This window comes from Pongo abelii, chromosome 22 (genome assembly GCF_028885655.2).
Source record: "Pongo abelii isolate AG06213 chromosome 22, NHGRI_mPonAbe1-v2.0_pri, whole genome shotgun sequence".
NCBI lineage: Eukaryota > Metazoa > Chordata > Mammalia > Primates > Hominidae > Pongo > Pongo abelii.
The window spans coordinates 12215398-12229757 of NC_072007.2; positions in this window are offsets into that span (position 1 = coordinate 12215398).

Here is a 14360-nt window from a genome sequence, read left to right on the forward strand (position 1 = left end):
CCCACAATATATAGGTATATGAACACTTTTCTATATCTGAAGTAGCCATATGCAAGGAAAAACTAAAACAGTTTTCAGAGGTTCTGGGAAAATTCATAGACAAATTTAAAAGGCTAACCTTGAAGTATGATCTGACCAGGAAGGATTTGCATATATTTATCTTTATCTGCTGCATGGTAGAAAAGCAGTGCATTATGGGAATGGCTAGAGCACATGCTAATAGGGTGGCAGCCTGCAACCAGGGGCATGAAACCTATCAAGTAGGAGGCACAGCAGTGCCTTACTAGGACCCAAAAGAACTAGAATCTAGAAAAAACAAATGAATTAGGAAGAAAGTGGGATATATAGAGAAAAAATTATGATCGTTTGATTCTGTGAAGGAATAATAAAAAAGTGTGATACAGCTTTTTAGTTTTTATAAAGTCTGGAAAATTACTCAGGGAAAAGATGAAAACTTGCCTTTTTACAAGGGTGGATAATTTAGACCTTGAGGGAATACACTAACACTGACCCTGACTCCAAAAAGGGACAGGCATTGCCAGGAGTTTAATTTATAGCACGGTCTCCTTCTGATATCTGCAGGAAGCTGCCAAAAGCAGCCGTAGGCTTCCAGACTCCCATGGATCAGATTTTAGACTTGGATTTTGCAGTTTTCCATCACAGGAATTGGGCAAAGAAAACAAAAAATAAAGCAAATCTTCCAAGATGCCCAGCTTCTAGCTGCAGCCTTGTGCTCTCCACCACTTCAGAGGCAGCCTTTTAACCCCGGCCCTCACAGAGGAAGTGAGAAAGTGAAAGTCCCAGTCTTGCCTCTGGGCCACTGCACCTTGGATATAAATCAATGTGTCTTCTGTAGGAAGGACAGCCACTGCCGAAGGAATGCACTGTGCTTCCAAGGGAGCCATCATCAGAGCCCAGCAGACTCAAAAGTGGCAGGGCCTGATATTTCCTATCTCCGCTTCCATTGGACTACTAGCTATTGAGAGATGGAGGAGCCTCAGATGACTCTTGAAGTAGCAAGTAGGAGTATTAACTCCGTATTATGTGTGGGGGCAGATTACTCTATCCTGATTTAATACAATGGGCTAATGTCTTCTCATTATGGACAAGCCCCAAAACACTCCTTTTTGTATCTTCTAAGTTGTCCTCCAGAGCCTCTAGGTTTCTCGCCTGCCTTTTTAGTACTGTCTGATTGCCTGACCTCTTACTGGGGAGAGGTTTATTGACTCAGGGGACCAAGTCATGGTCACCTTCGCAGATCATAAAGCATATAAACTGTTACTTTTGTTCCTGACCCCTCAGGGGAAGAAAGAAGTTAAGAATGAGCTGTCACAATTACCACCTGAGGTGTTGTCTCAAGTAAATCTTGAGGTTTGGGCCACACAGGCTCTGGGAAACGCACTAAACACCTCACCCATTCAAATCCAACTTCAGCCTAGTTCTCCTCGACCTCAGAAGAGACAATACATTTTAAGGCAAGAAGCATGAGGGGAAATTCAACCCCTTATTGCCAAATTCTTGCCATATGAGTTATTAAGGCCATGAGAGTCTCCTTACAATACTCTCATGTTACCAGATAAAAAGCTTAATGGCAAGTACAGATTTGTCAGAACCCTTAGAGCATTAAGAAATGCAGTTGTCTCCATACACCTCATTGTCCCCAATACTTACCAAGTTCCAGGGGATGCAAGCTGGTTTACATTCCTAAATCTGAAAGATGCACTTTTCTGGATCTCAATGCATCCAGATTCATAATATGTTTGCCTTTGAATGGACTGATCCAGATATGCATTTAGCCTCAAAACTAACCTGGACAGTCATCTCTGAAGGGTTCTGAGATAGCCCCCACTTATTTGAAAATGCTCTAGCTAAGGACTTAAAAATCTACAATTGGAAAGGGACACAATTATTCAGTATGTAGGTGAATTGCTCATTGCTAGCCCAACTAAAGAAGACTCATAATAATAATGTTAACTTGGTAAATTTCCTGGAAACTTGCAGATATAGGGCATCACCACACAGAGCTGAGATTTTGACTGAAAGACTTAAATATTTGGAATCTGTCTTAACCTCTGGAACTGAACAACATCCCTAGAAGATAAAAAAGTTATTTTAGTCACCCAAGAGTCCCTGTCCAAAAAATGACTGTGGGCTTTTTTAGAAGACGGCTGGATACTGCTGCTTATGGGTGCCCAGATTTGGGCATGTAGCCAAGCCTTTATATGATACACTAAAGGAAATATTTAGAGCTCCTAGAATGTAATGAGAACTGCAAGCAAACCTTCAATACTCTCAAGGAGAAATTGGGCTCTGCTGCAGCCATGGGAGTCCCCAAGTTGGATGAACCATGTGTTCTTTATGTGACCAAAAAGCAAGGCATAGGCCTTCGGTAATCTTGTCCCAAAACTGGGGGACATTCCAAGGACAGTACCCTAATTTTCTAAGCAGATAGACCAGGTGGACTCGGGGTGGCCTTGATGTCTTAGGGCTATTGCTGCTACCACTTTTCTAGCAGGCAAAGCTAATAAACTAACATTAGAACAACACCTACAGGTTTTTGACTCCACACCAAGGGAAGGTGGTCCTAGAAGCTAAAGGGCAGCAGTGGATAATAAGAGAACATTTACGAAAGTATCAGGCCTTATTGCTAGACATTCCAGACATAACACTTAAAGCCTGCCAAACCATAAACCCAGCTACTTATCTGCCAGAGTCCACAGGTGCTTCTAGCCTTTCTGGCATACAGGTTGTATTAGTCTGTTGTCATGCTGTTAATAAAGACATATCTGAAGCTGGGTAATTTATAAAGAAAAGAGGTTTAATTGACTTACAGTTCCACATGGTCAGGGAAGCCTCACACTCATGGCAGAAGGCAAATGAGGAGCCATGTCACATCTCTTACATGGCAGCAGGCAAAAGGGCTTGTGTAGGTAAACTCCCCTTTATAAAACCATGAGCTGTAATCCCAGTACTTTGGGAGGCCAATGCAGTGGATGATCTGAGGAGAGGAGATCGAGGCCAGCCTGGTAAACATGGTGAAACCCCATCTATACTAAAAGCACAAAAATTAGACAGGTATGGTGGTAGTCGCCTGTAATCCCAGCTACTCGGGAGGCTGAGGCAGGAGAATCGCTTGAACCCAGAAGTCAGAGGTTGCAGTGAGCCAAGGTCATGATAATGCACTCCAGCTGAGCAACAGAGCAAGACTATGTCTAAAAAATAAATAAATAAACCATCAGATCTCATGAGGCTTATTCACTGTCACGAGAACAGCATGGGAAAGACCCATCCCCCGATTCGATTACCTCCCACTAGGTCCCTCCCATGATATATAGGAATTATGGGAGCTACAATTCAAGATAAGATTTGACTCGGGACACATCCAAAGCATGTCACAGGTTATGAAACAAACTTATTCTAGCAGGCCAGACTTAAGAAGGATGAGCCCCTTGACCATCCCAAGGAAGATTAGTTAACAGATGTAAGTTGTTTTATGCATCAGGAAAACGGGAGGGGTAGATATGCTATTAGTAGTAGGCACAAGCCTTGCTGGCCTCGACCTCAGCTCAAAAAGCTGAGTTAATTGAACTTACTCAGCCCCTGCAGTTGGGAAAGGATTTAAAAGTTATCATTTACACTGATTCCAAGTATGACTTTTTACTGCTTCATGCTTATGCTGCAATTTGGAATGGGTAGGGACTCCTGACCCCCAAGGGCTTTTCCATACAATATCATTCAAATTTTGAGCTTGTTAGAATGCTGCTTTGCTGCCAAAAAGTGACTATAATTAATTGCAGAGGACATCAAAAGAGAGACTGACCATGTAAAAGGAAATGCCCTTGTAGATGCCACAGCCAAGGCCCCTGCACTGAAAGGGCCACTGAAGCTTATGGGCGTTCTGGACAGCATACATAGAACTGGGCCAGAACACTCTGAAGAAGAACAAAAATGGGCCAGGGTTTGCACTTCAGTCCAGGGCCCCTCTGGCTGGCTGAATGATGGTAATAAATTGCTAATGCCAAGTACCAATCATAGGAATATAATTCAGCACTTTCATGATTCTTTTCACCCTCGAAGGGATTCTTGGTTTCTGTTAATGTCTCATTTGTTTATAGGGGTAAATCTTTTCAAGACACCAAAACAGGTGATTCAGCCCTGTGATCTCTGTGCCTGACATGACCCAAACGGCCAGCAATTTTCTCCTTCTCCAGGTAAACCTGTGCAAAATTGAGGAACCTATTCAGGTAAGAACTGGCAACTCTAATTTACTCAGATACCTTTCTGCAGGAGATTCAAATATTTGCTAATGCTTACTGATAACTTCACTGGTTAGATCGAGGCATTCCCCACCCCATCTGAAAAATGTTTACCAGAAGAAATGACTCCTCAGTTTGGGTAATCTAAAAGCCTGCAAAGTGGCAATGGCCTGTCTTTCACAGCAGGTGTATCCCAACACCTATCCTCAGCTTTAAGAATCCAATATTACCTTCACTCTGTGTGCAGAATGCAGTCCTCTGAAAAGGTGATAGGGCTAATGCTACTCTAAAGAAGACTCCAGCTAAATCAGACCCCTGACTATCTCTAACACCCATAGCTTACTGCGGGTTTGGACTGCTCCAAAGTAAAACTTATAATTAAATCCTGTTGAGTTAACATTCGGAAGACCTTTCCTAAGCATAGATCTCCTAATAGATGAAAAGACTCATCAATTACAACAATACGTCATCAATCTACGACAGGTGCAAAGGCACTCTGTGAATATGGAAACAAGAGTCTTCTCCTCCCACATGGGAGGAAAATTCAGTTTCAGCTCAGCTAGGGATTTAGTCTTACTAAAGATGTGGGAGGAAGTTCTCCAGCTGACCAGCTTTCCCCAACGTGGAAAGGACCACAGCAGGACACCTGAGCTCTCCAACAGACGTTCAATGCCAAGGGATTCACAGGTGGGTACACCTGTGTGGAAGTAAAGCTGTTGCTTATTCTGGGAGCCAAATCCAAGGCTGAGGGAGGTGGGCGCGGGGCTATTTCAGCATTGATGGAGGGTGGGCTGGGTAGCTGTGCGTCTGCTCCACCTTCTCGCGTTTCTCCTGCCGCTCTAATCCCGCCTTGGCCATGAGGGAAATCGTGTTCGCGCAGGCCGGACAGTACGGGAACCAGATCGGCGCCAAGGTTGTATTTGACTCCATAAAAATTAAAATTTTGTATGAGAGAAAACTGCCTCAAAGTCAAAAGTCAACAGACTGGGAAAATACATCTGCAACATACATGACAGACAAAAAGCTAATTTGGGATATGTATATATATACATATAAATATATATACATATAAATATATAGATAGATAGATGTAAATATCCGTTTTTAACACCATTTAAAAAAGTGTCATCCTTTCCCCATTGAACAGTGTTGACACCCTTGTTAAAAATCATGACTATATATTTTTTTCTTTATTTTTATTGCATTCGTCTTTGTGTCCATCTCTACGCTGGTACAGCATTGTTTTGCTTACTGAAGTTTGAAACCAGGAGATGTTAGTCCTCTAACTTTGTTAGTTTTTAAGATTGATTTGGCCCCTTGGGGTTTTTCGAGATTTCATCTGAATTTTAGAATAGGTTTTTCTATTTTTACAATTATTGGAATTTTTGTAGTGATTTTATTGAATCTGTAGAAGACTATAGATAACAATGGCACCTTGACAAGATTTTGTCTTCCAGTCCATAAACACATAATGTCTTTTCATTTATTTGTGTCATCTTTAATACTTTCATGCCATGTTTATAGTTTTTGTTGCACAGATTTTTCATTTCCTTGGTTAAATGGGTTTCTAAGTATTTTATTCTTTTGATGCTATCATACAGGATACTGTTGTCTTGATGTATTCTTCAGATAGTTTATTGTTATTGTAGAAATACAACTGATTTTTGTGTATTATTTTGTATCATGCAGCTTTGCTGAATTTTATTTATTGCATCTGACAGTTTATTTCACAGAAACTAAAAGATTTTTAATATATAAAGTTATGTCATCTGCAAACAGATAATTTTACTTTTTAAAAAAATTGGAATATCTTTAATTATTTTGCTCACCTTACTGTTTTAACTAACCAGAACCTTCAGTACTATATTAAATAGAAGTAGTAAAAGCAGGCATCCTTGTTTTTGCTCTTAGGGTAAAAGCTTTCAGTTTTTCACCATGTTACCTGTGTTTTCTTATTTTGTTTTGTTTTTTGTATAGCATTATGTTAAGGTGTTTTGTTTCTTTTTATAGTTTATATTTTATCATGAATGTGGGTTAAATTTTGACAAATGATTTTTCTTCTTTGATTAAGATGATGACATGAGGATTTTTTCCTTCTTTATGTTAATGTGATATTATGCTGATTTTCATGTGTTGGAACATACTTTTATTTCAGGAGTCAATTATACTCATTCATAGTGTATAATCCTTTTAATGTACTGCTAAGTTTGAGTTGCTGGTATTTCGTTGAGGATTTTTGCATCAGCATTTATAAGGGATGTTTGTAGTTTTCTTATGGTGCCTTTGTCTGGCTTGGTGTCAGGGTAATATGGGACTTATAGAATAAGTTAGAAAAAATTATCTCCTCTTCAAAGTTCTGAAAAAGTGGTGTTAATTCTGCTTTAAACATTGGGTAGAATTCAACAGTGAAGCCCTCTGCTCCAGGCTTTTCTTTGTTGCTGGGTTTTTGATTACTGATGCAATCTTCCTGCTGAATCTCCTTGCTGAATAGGTTTAGGTTTATTCAACTTTTCTGATTCAGTCTTAGTAGGTTTTTTGTTTCTAGGAATTTGTTCATTTTATTTAGACTATTCAATTTTTTAATGTATAGTTCCTTATGGTACTCTCCTACATCCCTTTTTTACTCCAAAAATTGGTTGGTAATGTACCCATTTCATTTTTGAGTTTAATAATTTGAATAGTGCCTTTTTTTGTTAGTCAATCTAGATAAAATTTTGTCAGTTTTGATCTTCTTCAGAGAAAAAACTAGGTTTTGTTGAGTTTTGATATTGTTTTTCTATTCTCTATTTCACTTGTTTCCACTGTTATCTTTATCATTTTTTTAATTTTGCTAGCTTTTAGTTGTCCCTCTTTAATAGTCCCTCTTTTTCCCTCTGTTTTTAGTTCCTTAGGAGTAAAGTTGTTGATTCGGTATCTTATTTTTTATAATCACTTATAGCTATAAATTTTTCCCTTATGGTACTGTTTTTGATGTATTTCTTAACTTTTGGGATTTCATGTTTTTAATTTGTCTCTAGACATTTTCTATTTTCTCTTGTGATTTCTTCTTTTATCCATCCTTGAGTGTTTCATACCTATATTTTTAGACATAAAATGTGTAACCTACAAAATTTTCTTGATTTGTTAGTTTTATTTGTTGTAAGTTTTTATTTCAGAATTAAGTGTGTGTATCAACATTTGTTATGTTCTCATAAACTTTGTAATACCTGGAGATTCCTGGTCCACATATGTAAGTCTCTACATGAATATTATTTTGAAGCATTTAACCTTCTGTTTTAATATTTCAAAGGTCTAAATGAAATTGAGATTTTGGTTTCTGAGATGAAATCATGGTAGGTGACTGAGAAATGCTTAAAAATTAGCCAGAAATTAAAATTAAGTTAAAGTTTACCTTCAAGATTCAACCTGAATAAGTCACCCTGTTTTGCTGGAATAAAGAATAAGTCTTTAATGGTATAAAAGGAAACTTCAAAGAATGTTTTTCTTTCCCCAGTTGACATATAAATTAAAAGATGTAAACAATTTTTATGGCCTCATGCATTTTTTACTTTAGAATTCCAACTTTTTCTGGTTAAAATTTTTCCAAACATATTCCTGTGTATTTGAAAGACAATTTTTTAGTTGAAATGCTTAAGCAGTTAAATAAGGCCATGAAAGTTTCTTGAACTTGTGGGAATCCATGAGAAAATCTGACATTATGTTCTATTCTCTTGGAAGGTAGAAATATCGTTTGACTTCTGTTTTGCTGACAAGAAATGTGCTGAGCAAGACTACCTGGGACAATGACCTCACACATGGAAAACGTTGGAACTCATCTGCTTCCAATCTGCTTTTTTCCAAAAATTAGGGAAGTTCAGTTTTCCCTTCGATACTCTCTGTTACTACAAATCCCAATGCCAGGGCTGTCCTGCTACTACAAGTGACAATGACAAATATAGGCCTGAAGAAAGATGAACTGATGGCATTCCCAGCTTATTACCTCTCCTTGGGGGCCTTATCTCACGTACATGGATTCAACTCATAGACTCAGCTGGGTGAGGATCTATTATTCAGCTACATTAGAAGTGACTGCTTAAGACTCAGTTGTGTGGTGAAATGAGGCAGAATTTTCTCAATGAAGGGTTAGGAGAATTTTCTCTTCAGAATTACAATCTTACTATCACCAAATCATAGCTAAAATGGGGAAATTATTCAAGAAGAAATAGAAATGTAATCTTATGAGGACATAAATTTAGAGATTTGTTGAGAGCTCTTCATAATTTTATGGTGTTCTCTTTGAGCTGAGATTATTGTTGACTTTTCATTATAATGTATTAGCTGTTCTAGACTTTATGTATTTATGTAAAGTTTTCTTTGTTGTACTTTATGTTCTGTGATATATTGGCAGACCATGCAGGTTTGTTACATAGTTATACAAGTGCCATGGTGGTTTGCTGCACCTATCAACCCGTCATCTACATAGGTATTTCTCTTAACGCTATTCCTCCTCTAGCCTCCCACCCCACGACAGGCCCCAGTGTGTGATCTTCCCCTCCCTGTGTCCATGTGTCCTCATTGTTCAACTCCCATTTATGAGTGGGAAAATGCAGTGTTTGGTTTCCTTTTCTTTTTCTTTCCCTCTGTCTCTCTCTCTTTTTTTTGAGACAATGTTTCACTCTTGTTGCCCAGGTTGGAGTGTAATGGCATGATCTCGGCTCAACCCAGCCTCTGCAGCCTGGGTTCAAGTGATTCTCCTGCCTCAGCCTCCCAAGTAGCTATGATTACAGGTATGTTCCAACATGCCTGGCTAATTGTTTGTATTTTAAGTAGAGACGGGGTTTCTCCATGTTGGTCAGGCTGATCTCAAACTCACCTCCTCAGCCTCCCAAAGTTCGGAGACTACAGGCATGAGTCACTGCTCCTGGCCTGGTTTTCTTTTCTTGTGTTAGTTTGCTGAGAATGATGGTTTCCAGCTTCATCCATGTCCCTGGAAAAGACATAAATGCATAGTATTCCATGGTGTATATGTGCCACATTTTCTTTATCCAGTTTATCATTAATGGGCATTTGGGTTGGTTCCAAGTCTTTGCTATTGTGAATAGCGCTGAAATAAACATGCAGTGCTGAAATAAACATAAAGTGCATGTGTCTTTATAGTATAATAATTTATAATGCTTTGGGTATATACCCTATAATGGGATTGCTGTGTCAAATGGTATTTATGGTTCTACATCTTTGAGGAATTTTCACACTGTCTTCCACAATGACTGAACTAATTTACACTCCTACCAACATTGTAAAAGCATTCCTATTTCTCCACAGCCTCATCAGCATCTGCTGTTTCCTGACTTTAACAATCGCAATTCTAACTGGCGTGAGATGGTATCTCATTGTGGTTTTGATTTGCATTCATCTAATGACCAGTGATGATGAGCTTTTTTTCATGTTTGTTGGCCGCATAAATGTCTTCTTTTGAGAAGTGTCTGCTTGTTTCCTTTGGCCACTTTTTGATGGGGCTTTTTTTTTCCTTGTAAATTTGTTTAAGTTCTTTGTAGATTCTGGACATTAGCCCTTTGTCAGACAGATAGATTGCAAAAATATTCTCCCAATCTGTAGGTTGTCTGTTCACGCTGATGATAGTTTATTTTGCTGTGCAAAAGCTCTTTAGTTTAATTAGATCCCATTTGTCAATTTGGGCTTTTGTTGCCATTGCTTTTGGTGTTTTAGTCACAAAGTCTTTGCCCATGCCTATGTCCTGAATGGTATTGCCTAGGTTTTCTTCAATGGTTTTTATGGTTTTAGGTCTTATGTTTAAGTCTTTATTCCATCTTGAGTTATTTTTTGTGTAAGGTATAAGGAAGAAGTCCAGTTTCAGTTTCTGCATATGGCTAACCAGTTTTCCCAACATGATTTATTAAATAAGGAATCATTTCCCCATTGCTTGTGTTTGTCAGATTTGTCAAAGATCAGATGGTTGTATGTGTATGGTCTTATTTCAGAGTTCTCTATTCTGTTTCATTGGTTGTTTTTGTACCAGTAACATGCTGTTTTGGTTACTGTAGCATTATAGTGTAGTTTGAAGTTGGGTAGTGTAATGCTTCCAGCTTTGTTCTTTTTGCTTAGAATTGCCTTGGCTATTTGGGGTCTTTTTTGGTTCATGAGAATTTAAAAATACTTTCTTCTAATTCTGTTAAGAATTTCATTGGTAGTTTAATGGGAATAGCATTGAATTCTTTTATAAATTACTTTGGGCAGTATGGACATTTTCAGGAATGAATTCTTCCCTATCTATGATCGTGGAATGATTCTCCATTTGTTTGTGTCCTATCTGACTTCTCTGAGCAGTGGTTTGTAGTCCTCCTTGAAGAGGTTCTTCACTTCTCTTGTTAGCTGTATTCCTATGTGTTTTATTCTTTTTGTAGCAATTGTGAATGAATTTCATTCACGATTTGGCTCTCTACTTGCCTATTGTTTGTTTATAGGAATACTAGCAATTTTTGCGCACTGATTTTGTATCCTGAGATTCTGTTGATGTGGTTTATCAGCTTAAGAAGCTCTTGGGCTGAGATGATCGGGTTTTCTAGATATAGGATCATGCCATCTGCAAACAAAGATAATTTGACTTCATCTCTTCCTATTTAAATACCTTTATTTCTTTCTCCTGCCTGATTGCCCTGGCCAGAAATTCCAGTACTACGTTGAATAGGAGTGGTGAGAGAGGCCATCCTTTTCTTGTGTCAGTATTCAAGGGGAACGCTTCCAGCTTTTGCTCACTCAGTATGATATTGGCTGTGGGTCTGTCATATATGGCTCTTATTATTTTGAGTAGTGATCTTTCAATACCTAGCTTATTGAGAGTTTTTAACATGAAGGGATGTTGAATTTTACTGAAGGCCTTTCCTGCATCTATTGAGATAACCGTGTTGTTTTTGTGTTTAGTTCTGTTTATGTGATGAATTACATTTATAGATTTGCCTGTGTTGAACCGACTTTGTATCCCAGGGATGAAGCCGTCTTGATCATGGTGGGTCAAGGTACCCTTATCACTCTTAAGTTCAGTCTGTTTACATAATCTCGTATTTCTTGAAGGTTTTGTTGCTCTTTCTTTTTTATTCTTCTTTCTCTATACTTCTCTTCCTGTCTTATATCAGACAGATAGTTTTGAAGCTCTGAGATTCTTTCCTCCACTTGGCCTATTCTGTGAGTGATAGTTGTGGTTGTGTTGTGAAGTTCTCATGTTGTGTTTTTCAGCTCCATCATGTCAGTTATGTTCCTCTCTAAACTGAATATTCTGGTTATCAGCTACTGTGTTCTTTTATGATTTTTAGCTACATGCATTAAGTTAGAACGCGCTCCCTCAGCTTAGAGAAATTTGTTATTACCCACTTCCTAAAGCCTACTTTTGTCAATTCAGCCATCTCAGCCTCGGGTCAGTTCTGTGCCCTTGCTTGGGAGGTGTTGTTGTCATTTAGAGGAGAAGAGGCATTCTGCCTTTTTGAGTTTTCAGCGTTTTTGTGTTGATGCTTTCTCATCTTTGTGGGCTTATCTACCTTTGATCTTTGACGTTGCTGACTTTGTACAGAGTTTTTCATGGGGTCGTTTTGTTGATGTTGTTGTTGTTGTTTTCTGTTTGTTTTTAACAGTCAGACCTCTCTTCCCTAGGGCTAGGGCTGCTGTGGTTTTTGTGGGTCCACTGTGGACACTAGTCACATCAGTCTCTCCTGCACCAGGAGGTATCACCAGTGAAGGCTGTAAAACAACAAAGATGGCAACCTGTACCTTCCTCTGGGAGCACCAGTCCAAGGGATTACTGACTTGATGCCAGCTGGAACCCTCCTGTAGGAGGTGTCTGGAGACCCCGGTTGGGAGGTCTCACCCAGTCAGGAGGAACAGGATCAGCGACTGCTTAAAGAAGCAGTCTGGCTGACCTTTGGCAGAGCAGGTGTGTTGTTCTGACCCCCAGGACTCTCCAGAGCCAGCAGGCTGGAAAAGTTCAGTTGGCTGAACTGGAGAGACAGCAGCTACCCCTCTCCCTGTGGACTTCATCCCAGGGAAAAATTAGAGTTCTGTCCATAGAACTCTGGCTGGAGTTGCTAAAATTCTATGGGGAGGCCCTGTCCAGTGAGGAGGGATGGATTTTGGTCTCACTTAAAGAAGCAGCCTGGCCACGATCGGTCACAACAGCTGTACTATGTTATAGGGGACTCTTCCTGTTCCCTGGTGCCAGCAGGCTAGAGTGGTCAACTCAAACCAAAGATAGAGCAGCTGCCTCTCTCCCTGCAAACTCGGTCCTCCTCTGGCTTTCTCCAGCCTGCTGCGACTGGCCAGCTGGAATTCCAAGCCAATGGGTATTGTGAGGTGCTGTGGGAGTGGGGCCTCAGAATGATGTCACCTGGCTCCCTGGATTCAGCCCCCTTCCTAAGGGAATGCAGAGATGTATCTCCCGCTTTGCTGGAATTCTCGGGGCAGAGTATGCAAAATTCCTGGGTTTCCATGCATGCCCCAGTAAGCCGGCAAGCACTCTGCTGAGACTCCACACAGCTTTTGCTTCAGACCCAAGGCCCTGGTGGCTGAGCTCATGAAGGGACTTCCTGATTTGCAGGTTACAAAAATCCATTGCAGAAGCATGGTTTCCCAGGCAGAGTCACACAATTACTCATAGCCTCCTTTGCCTGCGAGTGAGGGCTCAGCTAGCTCTGTGCCACACCTGGGTGGATCATTGACTCACTTGCTTTTCCTGACTCTCTGTGGGTCAAGCTGTCTGCCTAGTCAGTCCCAATGCAAGAACCTGAATACCTCAATTGAAGGTGCTGAATTCACTCACAGTTTTCATTGCTCTCTGTGAAAGCCACGGGCCACAGCTGCTTCTAATCGGCCAGCTTGGCCCCATCTAAAGTATGATTTTGCAATACATGGGATGTTTTAAGTACGTAACAATAATGATATTTATTACAAATGTATTTTGTCTCAATGTGATACACAAATTGCTAATAAATCAATTATTTTTTGGTTACCACAAAGCTATCTGGAAATGTAACGTCTGCCATTTATAAAATTTTTGTAGAGTTAATAGAACTTTACTTGAAGGAAGGCTGGCAATATGCATCAAGACTTCAAGCACTGGCAGTGAATTTGTGGAGTTTGAAGTGTTACTCACATCTTGTTACTGGGATTATAAATTAGTACAAACTATATCAATTGTGATTAAACAATATATACCAAAATTATAAATGGAAATACCCTCTGATTCAGCAATTTCGTTTCCAGAAACTTACCCTACAGACATACTCATGATGCCTGGAATTATGTATGAATGGGAGAAAGTATTATACCATCTTTTTAATTAACAAAAGTCTAGAAATCACCTTAATGTTTATCAATCACATTAATGATTATCACCTTACTGTTTATTGAAATTATGGTTATTCATATGATAGAATACTATGCAGCTATTTGAAAAAATAAATTTTAAAAGGATGCTCAAAAATGATGTCCAAGATATGTTACAAAGTAATAATTCTGGGTGCAGAGGCAATTGTGTGATATGCCTCCATTCCTATAAAATCAGAATGTATATAAATTCATAGAGTATCTCTATTAACTTGTAACTGTTACAAAATTCAAAGTTAATGCAAGCAAGGCCTTTCTTTTTTAATGCTAAGACTCCAAGGAACTGCACAACATTTGAGAATTTCCAACGCATGCCAATCTACCTTTGATCCTACAGATTTTAGGAAATGAAGCTCTTGAAAAATCAAGCATTAATATTCCTAGCTACAGTTGTTTGGGACATCATAATTAGAATGATCCATTCTTTGAAAGTCTGTAAAATTTGCTCATACAATCATCTGGGCCTTGTCCTTCCTTTGTGAAAGATTTTATTTTACTAGAGGTTTTATGTTCTTCATGTTATAGTACTTCTTAGGTTTTCTATTTCTTCTTGATTTTTGAGTCAATTTTGGTACCACTTACCACCCCACAGGGTGCTTGGGCTCAGAACACATCAGTCAAAGAAAGAGAGAAGAAAGGAAGGCAGGAAGGAGGAAGGAAGAAAGGAAGGAAAGAAGGGGGCAAAGAAGGAAAGAGAGAAGGAAGGAAAGAATGAGAGAAGGAAGGATGGAGGGA